This window comes from Papio anubis, unplaced genomic scaffold, assembly GCF_008728515.1.
Source record: "Papio anubis isolate 15944 unplaced genomic scaffold, Panubis1.0 scaffold131, whole genome shotgun sequence".
NCBI lineage: Eukaryota > Metazoa > Chordata > Mammalia > Primates > Cercopithecidae > Papio > Papio anubis.
The window spans coordinates 128,639-146,863 of record NW_022161259.1 but is presented as its reverse complement, the minus strand read 5'-3'; the positions used below and the strand labels follow the sequence as shown (position 1 = coordinate 146,863).

General features: G+C 47.5%; 1 pseudogene; it reads left to right on the top strand.

The window, feature by feature from the left end:
• The first annotated feature begins 13,198 nt into the window (after positions 1 to 13,198).
• On the top strand, positions 13,199 to 17,723 carry LOC116272587 (annotated as a pseudogene).
• Positions 17,724 to 18,225: the final 502 nt, after the last annotated feature.

Genomic DNA, 18,225 nt, shown 5'->3' with positions numbered 1-18,225 from the left:
CTGGCGGTCCCCCTGCTGGGGAGGACTCACCTTCACATACAGGACAGAAACATCATCCCTGTGGCAGGGAAACCCGTGCGGTGGGCTGAGCTTCCTCACTCCCTCTCTTTGAAGCTCTCTCAAGCCCCTCTGAGCATTTTCAATTGTACCCCCTTAGCTGCTGCCACCCTTCATCCGGACGCCCCCGAACACTCCACCCTCACACCCTGCAGAATCAGGAGAGAGGATCCGCCTCCTGCGAGAGCTGCCCCATCTGTAACGTTGCCCTCACCACCCAGAGGGAGGAGGAGAGCCCACCGATCCCTCTCGTCCCTTCCCAGCCCCCTGCGGCCACTAGGCTTCCCCCTTCCCAGTCCTAAAGGACCTCCCCGGCTCCGCTCGCTCTGGGCGGGCTCAGGGCTTTGCAAGCGCTGCTGCTGCCACCATCAGGCTGGCTGAAGCACTGCAGCCTTCACCTGGCGTCAGGGCCCAAAACAGTGCCCCAGCCCCTGGTGCGGCTTCAAAAGAACAGCTCGTCTCTGCCTCTGCAGTTGCCCCTCACTCAGGTGCAGCTTCCTATGTAAGAAAAAGGCTTCAGAGGGCATTCCCTGAAGAAACAGAACTCCTTGTGAATGTGGGGTGGACCCCAGCGTCCTCTAGCAAGACGCAGGAAAGTGCAGGTCCTAGGATTTAGGGAACGCAACCACTGAGGGATTCAGTGGTGGTTTTGCTTTCTTTGCCACAAGGTCAGTGAGGCAGGGAAGGGTGGGAATCACTCCCGGATGAATGTGCTAAGCTTCCTGTGCAATGAACCAACCGGGCCCCAGTGTTACTCTGAAGCTGTCATTGCTCCCAGCATTGCCAAGGGTGACAGGTGGACTGTCACTGTGCACCAGAGCCGAGTCACCTGTGACATTCGCAGGTGACTGACAGAAATGGGCACTGACATGCATTAAAGAACAGAAGGACGCGATGGTTTCCTGTGGAAGCTGAGCAGTGGGTGGCTTGGCAGAGGATGTTTCTCTTGGCGTTGTCTCTGGTGACCCAAAGGACATTCAAGGCCTTCCAGAAAGGAACAACTTCCTGCAGGGCACGTCCACACTTCACTTAGTCAGGTTCTTCTGCCTCCTGCCAGGGGCCCTCTTAGCATGTGCTGATGTCATAAGCACTGCTGGCTTCTCATTACCCCTCATTTCATTCCAATATTTCCACACTTATTCACAGCCTTCTATGTGCCCAACAGTGTGCTAGATACCAGGGGTGATAAAAGACTTGGATTTTAATCAACCGATTAAGAGAAGCAAAGTCCCTGCCTTCGTCTCCTTTATTATTATTATTATTATTATTACTATTATTATCAGTCAGAACAGCCACAAACGGAGCTATTCCAGGAGTAAGTCCTTAATTACTCTTCAGCCCCAAAGCCTGGCCTGTTATTTCCTCTGGAAACTTTGTACCCGAGGTAAAGCTGAATGCCAGAAAGGTAAAGAAACTGACTCAGAAAGAGTATGGAATTAAAAAAAAATCGAGCTACGATGCTACATCCTTGTTCAAAGGTCAGACCTGGGATTCAGTTCCATGATTTTCATAGGAAAACTCCCTAAAATCCTTTTCCAGGCCTAGACACTGGGGATTGCCACAAATTATAAGACCACGACCTGTCTTACGACATCACAGCTTAGGATACTCTCCTGCATTTTTTAGTGTTGATGTGGAACAGCTGGATCTACCAGTATCTTGAGGAGCATCAAGGCACATGAATAAGTGAACCAGACTGAAAATGACTTTAGTCAAGCAAAGTAACCTCTCTGGGGGTATGACAGCATTATTGCCCACTTCTCGTTACTTCTGCTGATGAAATGAGGTAGTGCTTGCAAAAGTCACTCTGCAACTTATGAAGCTTTATACAAATGCTAGTTATCATCACCATCATCATAAGAACATAATTACTGCCACGACTAACAACACCCTCAACAACCAAAAGAATTTGCCAGGCACCTACAAGAAAATTTGCTGGCAAAGAGCAAATAGAATGCATCACCTACCCCCTAGAAATGTGTCATCCAAAATAAATAGATTGTTGCTAAGAGATAATATTCAGAGAATCTTACAGTTGGAGAGACTTTGGACGTCATCTAGTCTACTCTGTAACCCATTTCTTAGGAATTGACTCCTACATTCCTGATGGCCTGAATTCCACTGTGAGTCAGAACACTCTCAGCAATAAGAGACTGTTCGGTGGGCCAGCCTTAGACATGAGACTTACATATCCGCAGTCATGGAAATAACACCGTCGATTTCTTGCGGAACAATCGGGGTTTTGCTTCACCATTGAGCTTGTCCTGCTAGCCTTCACCAGTTCCTGAAGAGAACAGGCCAAAGTGTGGAACATACAGGTAGATCTGATGACATTCTCTAATCTTAAATGAAGGGTAGCCTTGTAAAACATTTCCAACATCTTCTGAGTAGAATCATTTAACTTGTAACCTTGGTTTCCCTAAAGCCAGTATAACTTAGCTTCCTCTTGAGAACAAGAAACACATCATCAGCAAAATGTCCCTAGGTTTTTGTGCTCACCTGATTCAGTGCTGTTTCCCCTTCTGGTTAGCACTCATCTTCAATGTTAGGCTGCCTGCGTCTCTGACTAGCCTTCAAGCAGACCCACAAACTGGCAAATCCCATTCCTCAATGCACGCTGTCTGCTCAAGTCCAGTATGCAGCCAGCAGTCCTGCCTCTGTGTGCTTCCATGATCTTTTTTCTTCTCTTCCACCTTCTTTAGCTAACACATCGCTCTGGCATTCATCTACCTACCATCCTTCTGTGCCTCCTCTGTGGAATGTAGACTAACCATTAAGGTCAGATCCCCCTATACTTATTCTCTTGCTCACTTCAACCATCAGCTAGAAAGAAAGATGAAAAGGTATATTTCCGTTCAATTTTACATTTTTTAGCCCCATGTGAAACAAAAGAAATAATAAGAAGTAAAAATAACATGTTGATCCCTAAACCCCCTTAGAGAGGACCACAAACCAATAGGCTACTAGCAATGTTTCTCAGGTGTTTACTTAATTCTCTCAATCCATCCTCAAAAGATGTATAATGGTACCCATGGCCATTCACAAGTGGACTCTTCCCTTCCCAAGCTTCCTCTCCCACTTCCCTAACACAGTAGCACTCTAGCCACTCATACTGCCATGGCTTCTGAACATACCACATTCTGTACTGCCTTCTTGTATTTGCAATTACTGTAAGGTATGTAGGAGACTGGAAATCTCTTTTCATGCTTCATTTAGAGAACTCTTGAGCATCCTATAATATCAAGCACGATGTCATCATCTCCTCTTGCAACCTTTTCTGATATCTTTGCTGATCCACCTGTTTTCAGAACACTCTGACAGCTCTGAGCCCAACATGTTGTAACCTTAATGGAAGTGTCTGCTCCCCAACCAGACTAAGAGCTCTGGGGCAGAAATATTATCTTCATTATCTTTGCATCAAAAGCCCCAGCACAGTGCCTGCTGCATAGGAGGCCCACAGTGAGTGCTGGCTGAGTGGCCAAGGGCTGAGCCTCAGTGTCATAAAATGGTATTTGATCACAAAGGAAGGAGCAGTATATTTCACCCACTGAGACACCAGACTATGTGGAGCCCCCGGGGAAAAATGTGGAATAGTGACAGTGATGTTTGTTTGTTATTGCTGCAACTCCTGGCCTCAGATTTCAAATTTCAGTCGTCTAGGCATAAGTTACAAAGAATCTGAACTTGCAACAACCATCCAGTGAATACAGGCCAAGTGAGCAGACCATCTAGATAATTCAGCATGATACGCACACATCCTTTCTGATACTGACATACATAGGCCATCCACTGCAGTTTTAGTTTCAATTGTCAAAAAACAATCAGCCTCAGATAAATCTACTTTGCTTTGCCTATGAAGACAGGCAAAGAGTAGGGTGAGAGCATAGCTCCCATTTGAGGAAAGTGGCTGATTTCTTGTAAGTTCTGGAGATATCACACTGATACAACATTAAGTGGGATGTGTGTGTGTGTATGTGTGTGTGTGTTCAGTAAGGGGGTCAGGAGGGCATGGGAAGGCTTCCAGATGCCAGGAAAAACCTGTCCAGGGGATGCAGGCAGGTGTCTATGTTTGGTTGCTTCCTTTGCAGTTATTTCCAAGGAGAAGAAGGATGACTTCCTCTTTCCACCCTTCATGCCCCAACAGAACAGCTTGGCACAGAGCAGATTCACCTGTGCTGGCCACTATTTCCATGGCTTTAACTTGTTACCAAGTATGCCAAGGAATAGCTGACATTTATTTAATGTTCATAGTGGTGTTGACTGTGTACTCACTGAAACATTGTATGCTTACCGAAGACATTTGTTTCCAAGCAGCTTATGCTAAATTGCAGTGATATAAAGGAAACACTTATCCAATATTGACATTTACCAACTTCTAGAAGTATACAGCCAGAATACTCATTTTTACCACTGGGAGAGAAGAGAAAGAATTAAAAAGCATAATGGTCCTAGTTCCTTCAGTGGGTTAGAAGCTTTGAGTGAATGAAAGTTAACGTGCAGTTGGGGGAGGTTCAATGAGGGAGAAGATCCCCCACCCTCTTGTGACCCTTGGCTGTATGACACAGTGCTTTCTGGGAGGACTGAAGCCCTTCCGTGCTTCATAATAAAGCTTTGGCAGATGGCAGAACATAGCACCCCTTCCCCGACCGTGAGAGAAGTATTCTGATGATCTATAAGGTATCTATATTCTTACTTGACATGCACTTCTAACTGGGTAAATTCTGACGTTCTCTTGGGAAAAGAAAATGACATGCAATGACGTATGGAACAGTACTGTGTCTCGATGCAGTCGATTCTCACATCATTCCTCTAACTGGAAATAAAATCCCACTCTACTTGGAATACAGGATGAAGCGATTACAACCTGGGCACAATATACTGGCTGGCTTTGCTGCTCACTCCCTTATGAATAGCTGTGATGGGATATGAAATCCAAGGGAACAGTTAGCCCCCAGAGCAGCTGCTCCCACCGACCCTGCTCCGAGAATGCTGGGATGTCTCCTGGCCTTGAGGCAAGACTGGAGCTCCAATCACTCTGCTGCAAGCACCACCATTAAAGTCAAGATCACTGTGGTGGGGAGAGTTGCAGTGTGCATTCCAGTATGCTCATGATCTTACTGACCTTCTCCACTGATGAATTAGAACACCCCTCTTTCCACGCACAGGACAAGTTCAGTGCCTGTCTGTTTCTTGATGGACCCCAATAAAAAATGCCTGCACTGTTTTTTTTACCTAAGGTCATCTCAACAACTTACAAGGATAAGGACTGTAGCTACAAAATAATGCCTATGCCCCTCTAGCCCCCTTAGCACCCCCCATATATGTCAAGACCATAAAACCAGTGCTTTTGGCCCTCCTCCTCACTCCTCCATTATGGGCAATTTTCTTTTCCTTATCCATGTTTCCAAAACAGTTTATCTTTTTATCTCCTTGGAAGAAAAGTACTCCGCAAATCAAAGGTATCATTAGTATTGTTATTATTTTGCCATTGAAATCTCTTCAATTCGCTCTGGATTATTCATGTGCTTTTTTGGGTCTGCAATATAATGCTGCCTAAGTCACCCCCACTGGGCTGAACAAAAAAGAGAAATTGCATCTTCAGGCCTAATCTCCTGCTCCACCCCATCTCCTGCTGGCCCTGGCTTCCACCAACACAGGCACACACCAGGCAGGGCTGCTCCTTGGTACCATGCCTAGCTTGTGGCTGCCTGTTCCAAGCCAAATCCTTCTCTGTACACCCAAGAGAGGGACCCCATGGTATCCTCTTAGAGCAATGTGAAGGCCTTGACCCCACCCCACCCGTCCTTCCCCTAGGGAGCTTCTTTTCCATCCTCAATAGGTCTGGCTGGTAACTGAGGACTCCCTACTGAGACATAGACACGCAGCCACCCCCATTTCCAACAGACATGCCCCAGTTCCCCCACCCAAAGATCTGTTAAAGAAGTGGTCCCACACCCTTGGCAGCTGTGCATTGACCTTCCGGCACAAAAGAACTGATTCTTCTTCCTCTAGACAAGACGTCATCCCACTAGGGGTTCTGGTAGGAGGGAGAAACACACATTACTTCCCTCATCTTTTGTTTTATGACATTTCTGAGTGAGTGTAAGTGTTTCCAAAGTTGCTGTTCATTCCCCACTTTGTTTCCTGATTCCTTCTCTGCCTGTACCCTCTATGATCGCTCCATTCCTTAGGCCACCTCTGATGTGTTCAGGCTCTCTTCCGATGCCTCCCCCACCTTGGCCCTCCCAAGGGAACTCCTTGCTAGTTCAAGCCTCTTGCAGTGGCTCCTCCCTTTCCATGCTTCTTGTCATCTCCATGGCTCCCTTTACCCTGGCTTGCTCCCTCCACTCACTCTGTTTTACCTTTCTGTCTACTAGACACCTTTCTATTCCCTAGGAGATTCAGATCACCATGACCCTCTGCCCTCTGCCAGCCACTGACAGCCACTGACCGCCCCTTTTGGTGTTCCCAGCCAGGCAGGAGAGCAAGTGGGCTGCTTAGATTCTTCCCAGTAGGGAGATGGTACCTCAAATGCATCCTTAGCCCAGGGATGCCATTAACAGATCAATGCAAGTTTTCACTTTTACCCCAATAGAGTACAGTGTGCAGGCAAAGCCAAGATATCTGGGTTCAGCAGAATTAGAACCTTCAGAACCGCAAAATCACAAGGCAGGCAGGACACTCTAGGAATGCCAGAGCAAAATGCCAGAGAGCGGGGGAAAGAACACCTTTCTTACGAGTGTCTGGAGTAGAAGGTGCCAAGTTCTGGCTACTGTGTCTCCCCTGTCTCAGAAGTGGAGATCGGAGATCTCCCTGGAGGCAGGGAGCATCAGTCCTCTAGGACCTTATTCCCTTCAAGCTACCTAAGATGTGCATGTGCAGGCTGGATGGGATGGGGCTTGAAGCTTAAGGAGGGCATGGAAGGAAATAGTTGTGGCTGAAGTGAAATGATAAAGGGGAAAAAATATAGCAAGTTCTAAGTTTATGGATGACAAGATAATCGATTATTTTTTCACCCAGGGGCAGAACATGACTATTCTCAGCAGGAGGGAAATTGTGCTGTGACATTATCCCTCTTTGAACAAAGCACAACCGTCCTGACAGCTGAGGGAAGAGGTATCTCCAGAAAGGGAGAAGCCCACAAACAGTACACACTGGCAGCTCTCCATTCCCTCGTTGGGAGCCAGGCCCAGGGACGCTGGCAGGGGTGGAATCGGGAGGAATGTTATTTAGCCTTACTACCGCCACCTTAAGAAAGATAAAGAAATACTTGATCTCAATCTACATGAAAAGCCCAAACTTTCAAAGAATAGGGACCCACCATATTACTGATATTAATTATACGTTGATTTCTGTTCTCTGTCTCTCTAAAGGGTTATGAAAAAAAGTAAAGGTAAATAAATATTTGACAAATTAGGAAGAAAAGGATGACTGGAACGGACTTTAAGAGTTTATTTGTATCTTGAGAGCACTGCTTGGAGCACTGTCTCTGCACGGGGACCAAGATACTGGGAGCATGGAGCTTGGGAATCGTGTTCCCAGAAACTCCTCAGTGCCACGCAGATTCCCACTGTGAGAGGTGTTGGACAGCAGATGGCCATGTCATCGGAGTGCCAGATAAGGCACTAAAAACAACCCTGGACATTTGTTGTCTCTGAGGGAAAGGCCATCCCTTGAGTCTCTTTGCATTTCCTGGGAGAGGCATCCCAGCATGCAGGAGGCAGGGGTCAAGCAGTTGGCTCTGTGAGACTGCCAGGTAGGGGTGTAACCTCAGACCTCAGTCCGGGGCATGAGAGTGGAAGCCATGTAGAGCCATGTGGGCTGGACCTCCTATGACCTGTTAGACATGGATGCGTTCTATCCAATAAGTTGATGAATGCATGACACTGGGTAGGGGTGGGGCACAGTACATGAGCTAAGCATATATGTGAAGATGGTCAAATAGAATCCTCTGGGGAATTCATAATGCTCAAAACAACACCCACACAAACAAATGTCCACAGATCAAGGCAAAAGATAACCACATCATATTGCAGTGAAGTCCATAAAACACCTTCTCACTTGATGGCTTGACCCCTTAATTCCTGTAGTCAGAGGCTGTCTATTCAAGAAACACACCATGTACAGGGATGCAGGGTATCTGACCAGCCATGTCCACTTGGGTCTCCTAATCTTTGTTTAGACCTGTTTTCCAGCCTCTGGACCAGGTATCTACCATTTGGTAGGGTGGACAGTGACGGCCAAGCTCAGAATACTCCAGGAGCACAAGGCATTAAGAACTGCATGATGTTATGGTTTCTTCCTAGCGCTCTCAGGACTCAGGGTAGATAAAATAGAGCATTTAACCTCCATAGGTAAATATTTAAAGATTCACATGAAGCAGTCAAGAAACATCTCCAGACCAAGAAAGAAATAAGCACAACAGAAGATGTACACTGTAATGATTCAGACAGCCACAGGGATACTTAGACACCTATAGCCTTCTTATGCCAATCTAGGTAAGTATCACGGATCAAGCTTCTAAACACAAAAAAGACTGATTAGAGTATGCACTGGTCCCATGCAAATGTGAGTTTGTGTGTTTATGGGGGGTTGGTTGGAAGATTCCTTCCTTCTCTCAGGGGTTCTATATTGAAACTTCCTGAGTGAACTGGTAAGAAGCAAAGAATGGGAGTGAGCGAGTGTGTGTGTGTGTGTGTGTGTGTGCGCGCTCATAAGCAAGCACACACACATGCAAGAAAGAGGGTAATCTTACAAAATGGTGATATAACTGAACCTGTCTTTATACCAGTGTTCTGAGATAGTTCTTATTCATTCAGCCTGAAACTCTGGGGAAGGCAATTTATCTTCCTGCTGCTGTAGGGAGCCCTGGTGAGAAGCACACAACCATATGAATATATGAGTGTGTGTGTGTGTATGTGTACATACATTATTATCATTATACACAGGCATTAGTATGCACATACAAATACGAAGAAGGGGCCCCTTCGGTTTCATCAGGAGGGCCAGAAGCAAAGTTTGAATTGCACAGATAAGGAGAAAATCTGCAGTGACCACAAGTACTGGTGGGAGAACAGAAGAAGGAAGCCAGGTTTTTGCTTACATTTGGCTTCTCCCCGACAGGGGAGAAACAGAAGACATGCTGTTTGCTTGCAAAGCCAGCCACCCTTGGAGGTGCTTTGCTTTCTCGAAAACTTTTACCCTTCATTTAATCAACAGATGGACGTGCTCTGTTGTGGATTTTTTTCTGAGAGTCTTGCACCTCTAAGAGCTGTGTTGGCTGGCATAAATGCAGCCTCAGATGGCAGAGGTGCATTGGCATTCCAAAAGAGTGGGAAGGAACACATGTACTTGCCCCTTCAAACTCAATTCCACAGGTGACTTTTGATGCCTTTCTCTAAATAGGCACTCACATTCCCTCTCCCGAATTTCCCTCTCCTTCCTGCACCACTACCAGCCCCAGGGCTCCCAGTGGCAAGGAGCCTAGAGGTGGCAAAGTTCTTTCTGGAGAGTCCACCTGCTTCTCTGCCCCTGCTAGGCTGCAGAAAAGAAACAATCAGCACCACGGGCGAAATTTCATTTTATACCCTGAATTCAGTCCTGTGTAGGATTCAGAATTCAACCTAATTTAGAGAACTCATTGACGTTCAATGAAACTCTTTACAAGCTTTTCCCAAGCACTGCAAATTACCCCCCACAATGCATTCTGTAATTGCAACCCCCTTTTCAACAGTGCAAACCACACACATTCGCTTTCGAATACACTTGTGCAAGTCAGACCCTATTCAAGCTGAAATATTCACCTAAACCAAGCTCCCCCTCCCTGCCATCTCCTTCCCTGGCCTGGGTCTGAAGGAGAGGAGGTGCCCAGAAGTTCAGAGTGGCATAACCACAGAGATACTACCTAATTAACATACCAGAAGCATAAAGAACTCATTTGCATTGGAGAGTTTGAGCTGGATATTGACAAGTGAAAGGAGAAAGTCATTCCCCTCCCCTCCCATACCCCTTCTTTCCAAAGGAAAATAAACAGTACCATTTTGTTGCATTTGCAAAGGCAAAGAGGCAATGCCAGGGCATCTCAGCCCGGCACCGAGAGACGCATCCATCAGTCCGAGTTCCCGAAGCCTGCCCACATTCCTGCCCACAGCCTCCCGCGCCCTGACAACCCAGCCGACTTTCTTCCAACTCCAGCAGCGCAGGGGTCCTACCTTGACTGAAAAGGAAGAAGCAGATGAAGAGCAGGTCGAGCTGGAAAGGTTTCATTCCTTAGCGCAGCGAAGGAAAGCCGGCGGGGTAACTTGGGTATGCAGTTAGTTTCTCTTCCTTGGCGGCTCTCGGTTCTCAGCCTCCGCCGGTCCTCTCGGGTTCGCGCCTACCATCTGTCCGTCCGTGGGTCCCTCCGGGTGGCTTCGGTCTCTGTGCCTCTGGGTATCTACAGCCAGCAGACACAAACTGCCTGTTTTCAGCCGCCTCGGGAAGCCGGGATTGTCAGCAATGTCCCCACTCGGAGCAGATCCATTCTCTGGCTCTTGGCATCCCAGGCACACGGCTTCCTCAGGCGGGCTCCTCCCACAGTGAGCGAGCGAGCTAGTGACGAGTGACAGAAGGACTCCTTTCACTGAAGCTGAGGCGAGGGGAGAGGGAGGGGAGACAGGTCATAATTAAAGAGGAAACAGTCGGAAAAAAAAGAGATCTATGCAAAACGGACAGTGGGGGAAAAGGCTGTGTTCTTTCTTTTCCCTAAATAGGGAAAAATTCAGCTTTTGTCGTCATTATTGACCAAAAGGCATCTTGAGCTTGCAGCGGAGCTGTGACTTTTTGTCCACACGGCATCCTGTTTAACAGTGAAGTTAAGGATGGGTATATGCATGCATGTGCACAAAAACATGCATGCCCTGCCTTTGCACAGGAACTGGAAACTAGGCTGAAAGGGAACTAGGAAGGGGGGGTGTGCATCTTTCCCTAGGAAGGACTTGGCCAATGTGTGCAGCGGGAGGCTCAGAGTTGGAGGAGAGATAAGCATGCTTTGCATTTCTGAGAGTTTCCTGTGGGTGGGTAGGTGGAGGGGGGAGGTAGGTAATAAAACCTGAACGTTTGGATCTTAGTTTGCTTTGCACTACTCCTGGAAGACAAAATGCAGGAACTAAAGGAAAGGCAAGTAGGTTTGTGACACACACCCATTTATTATTATTATCCTGGTTTGTGCATTTCCTAACGAGGACAGGAGAGCAGCCTGTCTTTGCATTCAGAGCCTCTCTAATGAGCGCTCCATCACTCTGAGCCTGTGTTTTCTCCAAGAGGTGCTGTGAGTCCAATTGCGAAGGAGAGGCCAAGGTCATAGGCAACCGCTTCCTAAGGATCTTCAAGTCTTTTACCTGTCATGAAATTCACACTCCACTCTCAAATCAAACTCGATTTCCTCCAGGATACCAACATGAATTTATCTGGGTCTATTTACTTAATAGACATTTAGGCATGCTTGGTATAAACAGGCCATGGAGGGAAGTAAAATAATAGGCACAGACCATGCCTTCAGAAGCTCATAATCTAGTGTGCAAGCAGAGTATACACAGAAGATACAAACTCTAAGGACGTAACAAAGCAACACAGAAAAATATTCAATGTTATGCGGTGTGAGAAAGAGAGGCGAAGAGAGAGGAGAGGAAATGAAAGAGGCTCCCCTGACATGTGCCATTTAGCGTTCAATTCTAAAATCAATCATTGCTTTCTTCAGTCCCTGGACCTTGGGGAGGCCTTCTGGAAACTCTTAGCCTTTCCTCCTTCAGTAGCACACCTTTTGAGGACTCTGCTGACTACCAGGCACATTCCAACTCCAAGTTTCCATGTGAATGTTAACTTTAAGAAATTATCCCTTGGTATTTGTGAACAAGAAGAAAGAAGCAGAGGCATATAGAAGTGTGCTAGTAGGAGCTGATACCTGGTAGTTGACACCAAAGATCTACAAATTGGTAGGTGTCTGCTTTGTTGACTTTTCTATTCTTAACTTAATAGTTTAACTGCATCGCTTAGAGGTTGTTAAACATATCAAAGGGAAATTTGTAAGCAAACTTTGGGGGGGGAGAAAAAGAAATGCTGAGCAACAGAAGCTAAGAGGACACAGAAGAGGCAACCCATTAGCTAAATTAACAAACAAGTTACTGAAGCAGTGTCAGCTCAGCCTGAGTCCATTAGCCTGGTATAAGAGATCATGCAATAAATGGAAGAGGCAAATCAGAAACACACACAGGAGATGAGGAATAATTTTCAATAACATATGCCAAATAACACATTAAGACTGAAAATAACTATGTATAGCGCCGTCACCTTAGTACTAGGTTTCCATTAAGCCTGTGGGGTTGTTGGGGAGAAATTTCAGGTGTCTGCGTGCCATTCTTGCAGTGAATAAGATACATATTAGAATGCAGATTCTTCATCAAATTTAGCAACATTTGATGTTTTAACTAAAGATTTATCCTTTAAGCTGTTGTTTAATTTTGAGTGCTAATTCCTCAATGGCCCAGGGACCAGATTTGCTTAATTCGGCCCCAGAGGGAACTGTTACAAAACCAGGGTCACAAGGCTAGTGAAGTGTGCAATACGCAATAATCAGGCACACGTACAGGCGTGCGCACTCCACACTCGCACTCACTCTTGGAAAGAAGAGGGGGGCCTGGGAGATCCAGGTTGGAAGGATCTTGTTTCGCTCTCCCGTTGGTCCCCAACACTGGCCTCATGGCCCCCTTAGTGGCTCCAGGTACCCCCCTCACCCCTACCGCCCAGCCAGCTGGGCCTGTTCCCCTCTCCACTCCCCTCTGCTCCCTCCCTGTAACCTCCGGTCTCCGGCAGAAAGAAAAAAAAAAAAAGCTTGGATTAAGTGATGAGCTGCCCGCCTCTAAAAGGACCAGGAGGCATCTCAAGCCTGAGTGCCGGAAAACCCACGGCAATCTTAGGCAGCCACCACGTGGGGCAGAGAACGCGAGCAGTACCTGCAGGACCCACAGCCGGTCGGGCTCTGGCGCCAGCCCCGACGGCGGCCCCGCCATCTCCGCCCGGCTGCCCGCGGCCTCACCTCCTCCGGGGGCTCGGTTAGCCTCCTGGCGCTGCAAGGCTGCCTGCGCGCGGTTCGCTCCCGAGGAGGGAGGAGGAGGGAGGCGGCGAGGAGCCGACGGCTCCACCTGATGGAGAAGCGCGGAGAGTCCCTAGACCTCGGAGTGCGCTGCAAGAGGGGAAAGGAGAGAGACCGCCGCCCCTGCTGGAAGCCTTCGCGTCTGTGGGGCGGCGCGCGGGGGACGGGGTCTCCGGGGACAGTCGGTGGAGGCGGCAGCCCTAAAGAGACAGCCGAAAGCCAGCAACTTGGAAAACCGCCCGAATTCCGGTTTTCTGCACATCCAGGCTGGCTCCAGGTCTCTTGAGCCCACCGTGCAAGCCGGTGGGATGCCAGCAGGTGGCATCCTCTCCAGCGTTTCTTCACCAGGCGTGGAGCCCGGAGGCCGAATCCATCAGTCCCCAGCCCCCTCCCCAAGCCTCCAGTGCCAAGTGCTGTGTCCTGTGAGCCCCTGGCCCCGCCCCCCACCTCCGCCAGCCGGGCGAGCGGGAGCAGGGTGGCCCAGATGGAGGCGGGAGCCTACAGAGGAGGCCGGCCCGCCCCAGGTTCTGCTGCTGGCTGGCCAAGAAGTGAAAAGTGAAAGGAGGGCAAGGCTCCCCCCCCCCCCCCCCCCCGGACAGCTTCCAAGCCCTGCTCTCCTGCTCTTCCAAGCCTTGCTGCCTGGAGGCAGTAAGTTGCTCCCAGGGTTTTTTGAGATCTGGGACGAAGAGAGTGATGTGCAAGGTTCTGGGTCCCGGTGCAAGAGTGAGGGGTACGGCTGTCGAGTGCTCTGAGCAGGCTGGCATTCAGGCACACTGCAGACCTCAGCTCACCGCCACTTTCTCCTGACTTTCCTCCTAGCTGTCAGCCCATTGTCTAACATGTGTTATTCCCTCAGTTTGTCCAAAGGCCTGTTTTGGATACTTAAAGACATGGGGAATGACTATGAGGATTCCTGTTCCTGGAAAGTTTATCCTCTAATTGGAAAGAGGTATATACAGGTGTGTATGTGAGAAAAGATTATAAAACATCTCAATGGCATTTTAATAAGAGAAATTGCCCTGGATGGCATCTGCCTGGGCCCTTCCTTTCCATTAGAGATGCATCCTTCTAGGTTAGCTTGCTTGGGGCCCTGCAGGAAAGCTGCAGGCTGAGGCAACAGTCCAGGGCCCCCATCTGGGCCCAGTGTCCCCACTGTCCTATCCTTCTCCATCTCCCCCACAGCCATGCTGGCCAGGCTCCCTGTCACAGTTACTCTGTGTTCATGAGACACCATTATCACCAAGGAGAGGGAGCGGCTCTTTAAGAGACGGGCAGTCATCATGTACAGAGAATTTCCTGTTCAATGCCTCTTCACAGTATTTGTTGCAGAGATACATTAGAAACCACATTCCCTTTTTGTTTTTCATATATCCTGCCAGTACTGGTTAAACCTCTTTTGTCCAGGGATTTAACACATTTTGAACAGCCTCCTACTGGGAGTTCAGGGTAACCTGACTCTCCAGTTGTAGGTAAGTTAATAGGGACTCCAAGCTCCGTACACTTCCAGAGAGTCGTCAGAGGTCCTCGCTGGGTGGCAGCCTTTATGACCTGGGCAGTCACAGTCTTCTGGCCTATTTCTTTTTCGTTTATCTGAAACAGATTTCTTCCTTACTTCTGTGAAGGTGGATTACGAGACCTTAACCCCTGTTCCCTGCAGTTGGTCTTTCCATTGTAGAGGGAAAGTATCAGAGAACCAGATATTCAACTTTCAGAAGCATCCCCCAAAGGGCAGGGTGTCTGCTCCCCTGATTCATCAAGGATGAGGCCTCATGGAGGGAGTCTGGTGAGCCTTTTGATGTGGTGCTGGCCTGGCCACTGCTAATCATTGTAGCCCTTTAATGAACCTGGGCACACCTTTCTTCATGTATTAAATGACTGGTTTGAGCCAGTGGATCTCCAGGATTCCTCAGAATCCTAAAATCCCATTGTCTTCTGTTCCAGAGGTCACACCTTTCCTCATGCAGACATATGGAAGTGCTCTTTAATGCCATCAGGGTTAGGGCAGATGATTTCAAGTGGTGGGTCACCATCCCCAAGGAGACAAGTGAGCAAGTGACAATCCTGAGATCTGCGTGGACCTCTCTGCTGTGATGGGTTCTGACTTTTCCTCAAACTGCTTCGTGTTCATTCTACTCAGTCTGAGAGCCCTCAGTCTTTCCCCAACTTACTGAACTCATGTCTTTCCCTTGTCTCCTTGTTTTCCCTAGAACCAGACTCCACATCCAGACTTGGTTCTGGGTTCCAGAACAGACTTCCTTCAACATACGTTCTACAACCATGTTGGATGCAAAATGCAAACATTGTGTTAAAGTAAGAGTGGTGATGCCAGAGTGGCTAACTGGAAAAGACTTCCTTTAAAGGGAGCGAGGACAAAGTTGCCTTGTATTTCTTGTGTCTTAATGTGAATCACACTTTACTGTAAAAAGTGTCTAATCCTGTATTTTCTCTGGTACCCTGGCAGCCCGATGAAGGTAGGGACAGCACCTCTCTAGTTCACAGCTGTGTCCACAGCTCTTACCCAGGTAAGCAGTAGGCTCTCACTACATACTGTTGAATGAGTAGTAAAGTTTTACCTAGTGCCCCACATCCTATTTCCTGTTTTCTGAATCCAATTTAACTTATTCTTCCCTCTGTTATTAAACCATTGTCAAACATCTGGCATGTGCCTGCCACTGCTCTGGCTGTATTTTATGAGGATGGGTAATGAATTGAGTCTATATATAGTTTGCAAAATGTGGAACACACTTTAAGAGGCATGGCACTAAAGAAATGAAAGATATTTTTATCTCTTCAGCATCATTCTGCACAAGGATACAATTCTCTAACAGCACTGTTTAAGAACAATAGACCTGTTTAGCCTTGACACACTCATGCATGCAGGGCACTGGGTATTCAATTCACATGGGAGCTGCATTATCTATCTCAGCAAAGACTTGAAGAGTGTGTAATTTACAGGGAAGAAAAGATATAAGAAATATTGTGAAAGGAGATGGCAGCGCTCCATGCCTTGTGTCATTGCTGGCTGGGTGCGTAGGCCAGGACCTTCCAAAAAGCTCTGGGGATGGCACCAAAGACAAGCTTCAGCTTCCCTCTTTAGGGTTTGAAACAGGTCTTGTGTCATTTTGGAATATGCCATGTGCTCTTTTTGTGTATATGAATAGGCTAATTATGTAGAAATTATTGGAAGACAAAGTGATATTCCAGTTACATGACTCATTTGTGATATTCAAAGTCTTAGAAATTATACTGCATTTATTCTTTTCCTCCATTCTTCTTTTTCATGCCCCTCCCCTGAGCCATCCCCCATACCTCCCACCTATGTTATAAATTAGTAAACTTTTATAGCAGCCAAGAGAGTGAAAGATCTCACTCAAAGTTCCTTTAGGCTTTCTTCTTAGATGACAAGTTTTACTTTTCTTTTTGTTTATTACATACAGTATTCCTTTTTCCTTCCCATCTTTATATAATAAAATTGTGTATATTAGCATATTAGATATAAGTTATATATGTAACATGTAACGTTATATAAGTTCATATATATATGCAAAACTTTACATACACACCCAAAAAACTTTTCTATTACCATGCTAGCAATCAATGTGCCTCCTACCCAAATATTCCAAATTGCTCAGCCCTAGACCAGATTTTCATGATCTCTATCTGAACTTACGGCATCCTCAACTCACTGCCTAGTCTGCAGACTAACAAAGACCCTCTCCACTGCCTAAGCTACTGTTCTACCACATAAGTGCATTTCAAACGCATTTCTGTAATATCATTCCCTTGCTTAAACATGTGGATGGTTTCTGCCCTGATCCACTCATACTGCCATAGCAAAATATCACAGGCTGATGGCTTAAATAACAGAAATCCATTTTCTCACAGTTCTGGAGGCTGGAAGTCTAAGATCAGGATGCCAGCATGGCCAAGTTTTAGTGAGGGTTCTCTTCCTGGCTTGTGGATGGCCACCTTTTGCTGTGTCCTCACATGGCCTGTCCTCAAATGGGAGACATTGCTCTGTCCTCCTTTTCTCATAAGGACACCAATCCTATTGGATTAGGACCCCACCATATGACCACATTTAACCTTAATCACCTCCTAAAAGCCCTAGCTCCAAATACAGTCACATTGGAGGTTAGGGCTTTAACCTATGACTTTCAGGAGGATACAATTCAGTCCATAGTAGTCACCAAGATAGAGCATAAACCTGTTATCATGATATATAGGGAGAGTCAAAGCAACATAGCTTTCCTGTCCCATTGCCAGTTCCCTCCTTCACAGCCTGAACCTCGGTCTTGCCAAAGGCCTCTTTATTGATTAGAGACAGCAGACACTGTTACTTTTCCATACCTTTTGTATACTTGTTTCCTCATCCTGGTGTGTCTTTCTCCCTTCATGTGTCTTTTTGCCTAAAGACACTCATTGCTCAAGAATCAGCTGGGGCGGAGCAAGATGCCGAAGAGGAACAGCTCCAGCCTCCAACTCCCAGCGCGAGCGACACAGAAGACCGGTGATTTCTGCATTTTCAACTGAGGTACTGGGTTCATCTCACTGGGGAGTGCCGGATGATCCGTGCTGGTCAGCTGCTGCAGCCCAACCAGCGAGAGCTGAAGCAGGGCGAGGCATTGCCTCACCTGGGAAGCGCAAGGGGGAAGGGAATCCCTTTCCCTAGCCAGGGGAACTGAGACACACAACACCTGGAAAATCGGGTAACTCCCACCCCAATACTGCACTTTAAGCAAACAGGCACACCAGGAGATCATATCCCACACCTGGCCGGGAGGGTCCCACACCCACTGAGCCTCCCTCATTGCTAGCACAGCAGTCTGTGATCTACTGGCAAGGCAGCAGCCAGGCTGGGGGAGGGGCGCCCGCCATTGCTGAGGCTTAAGTAGGTAAACAAAGCTGCTGGGAAGCTCGAACTGGGTGGAGCTCACAGCAGCTCAAGGAAACCTGCCTGTCTCTGTAGACTCCACCTCTGGGGACAGGGCACAGTAAATAATAAACGTAGCAGAAACCTCTGCAGATGCAAACGACTC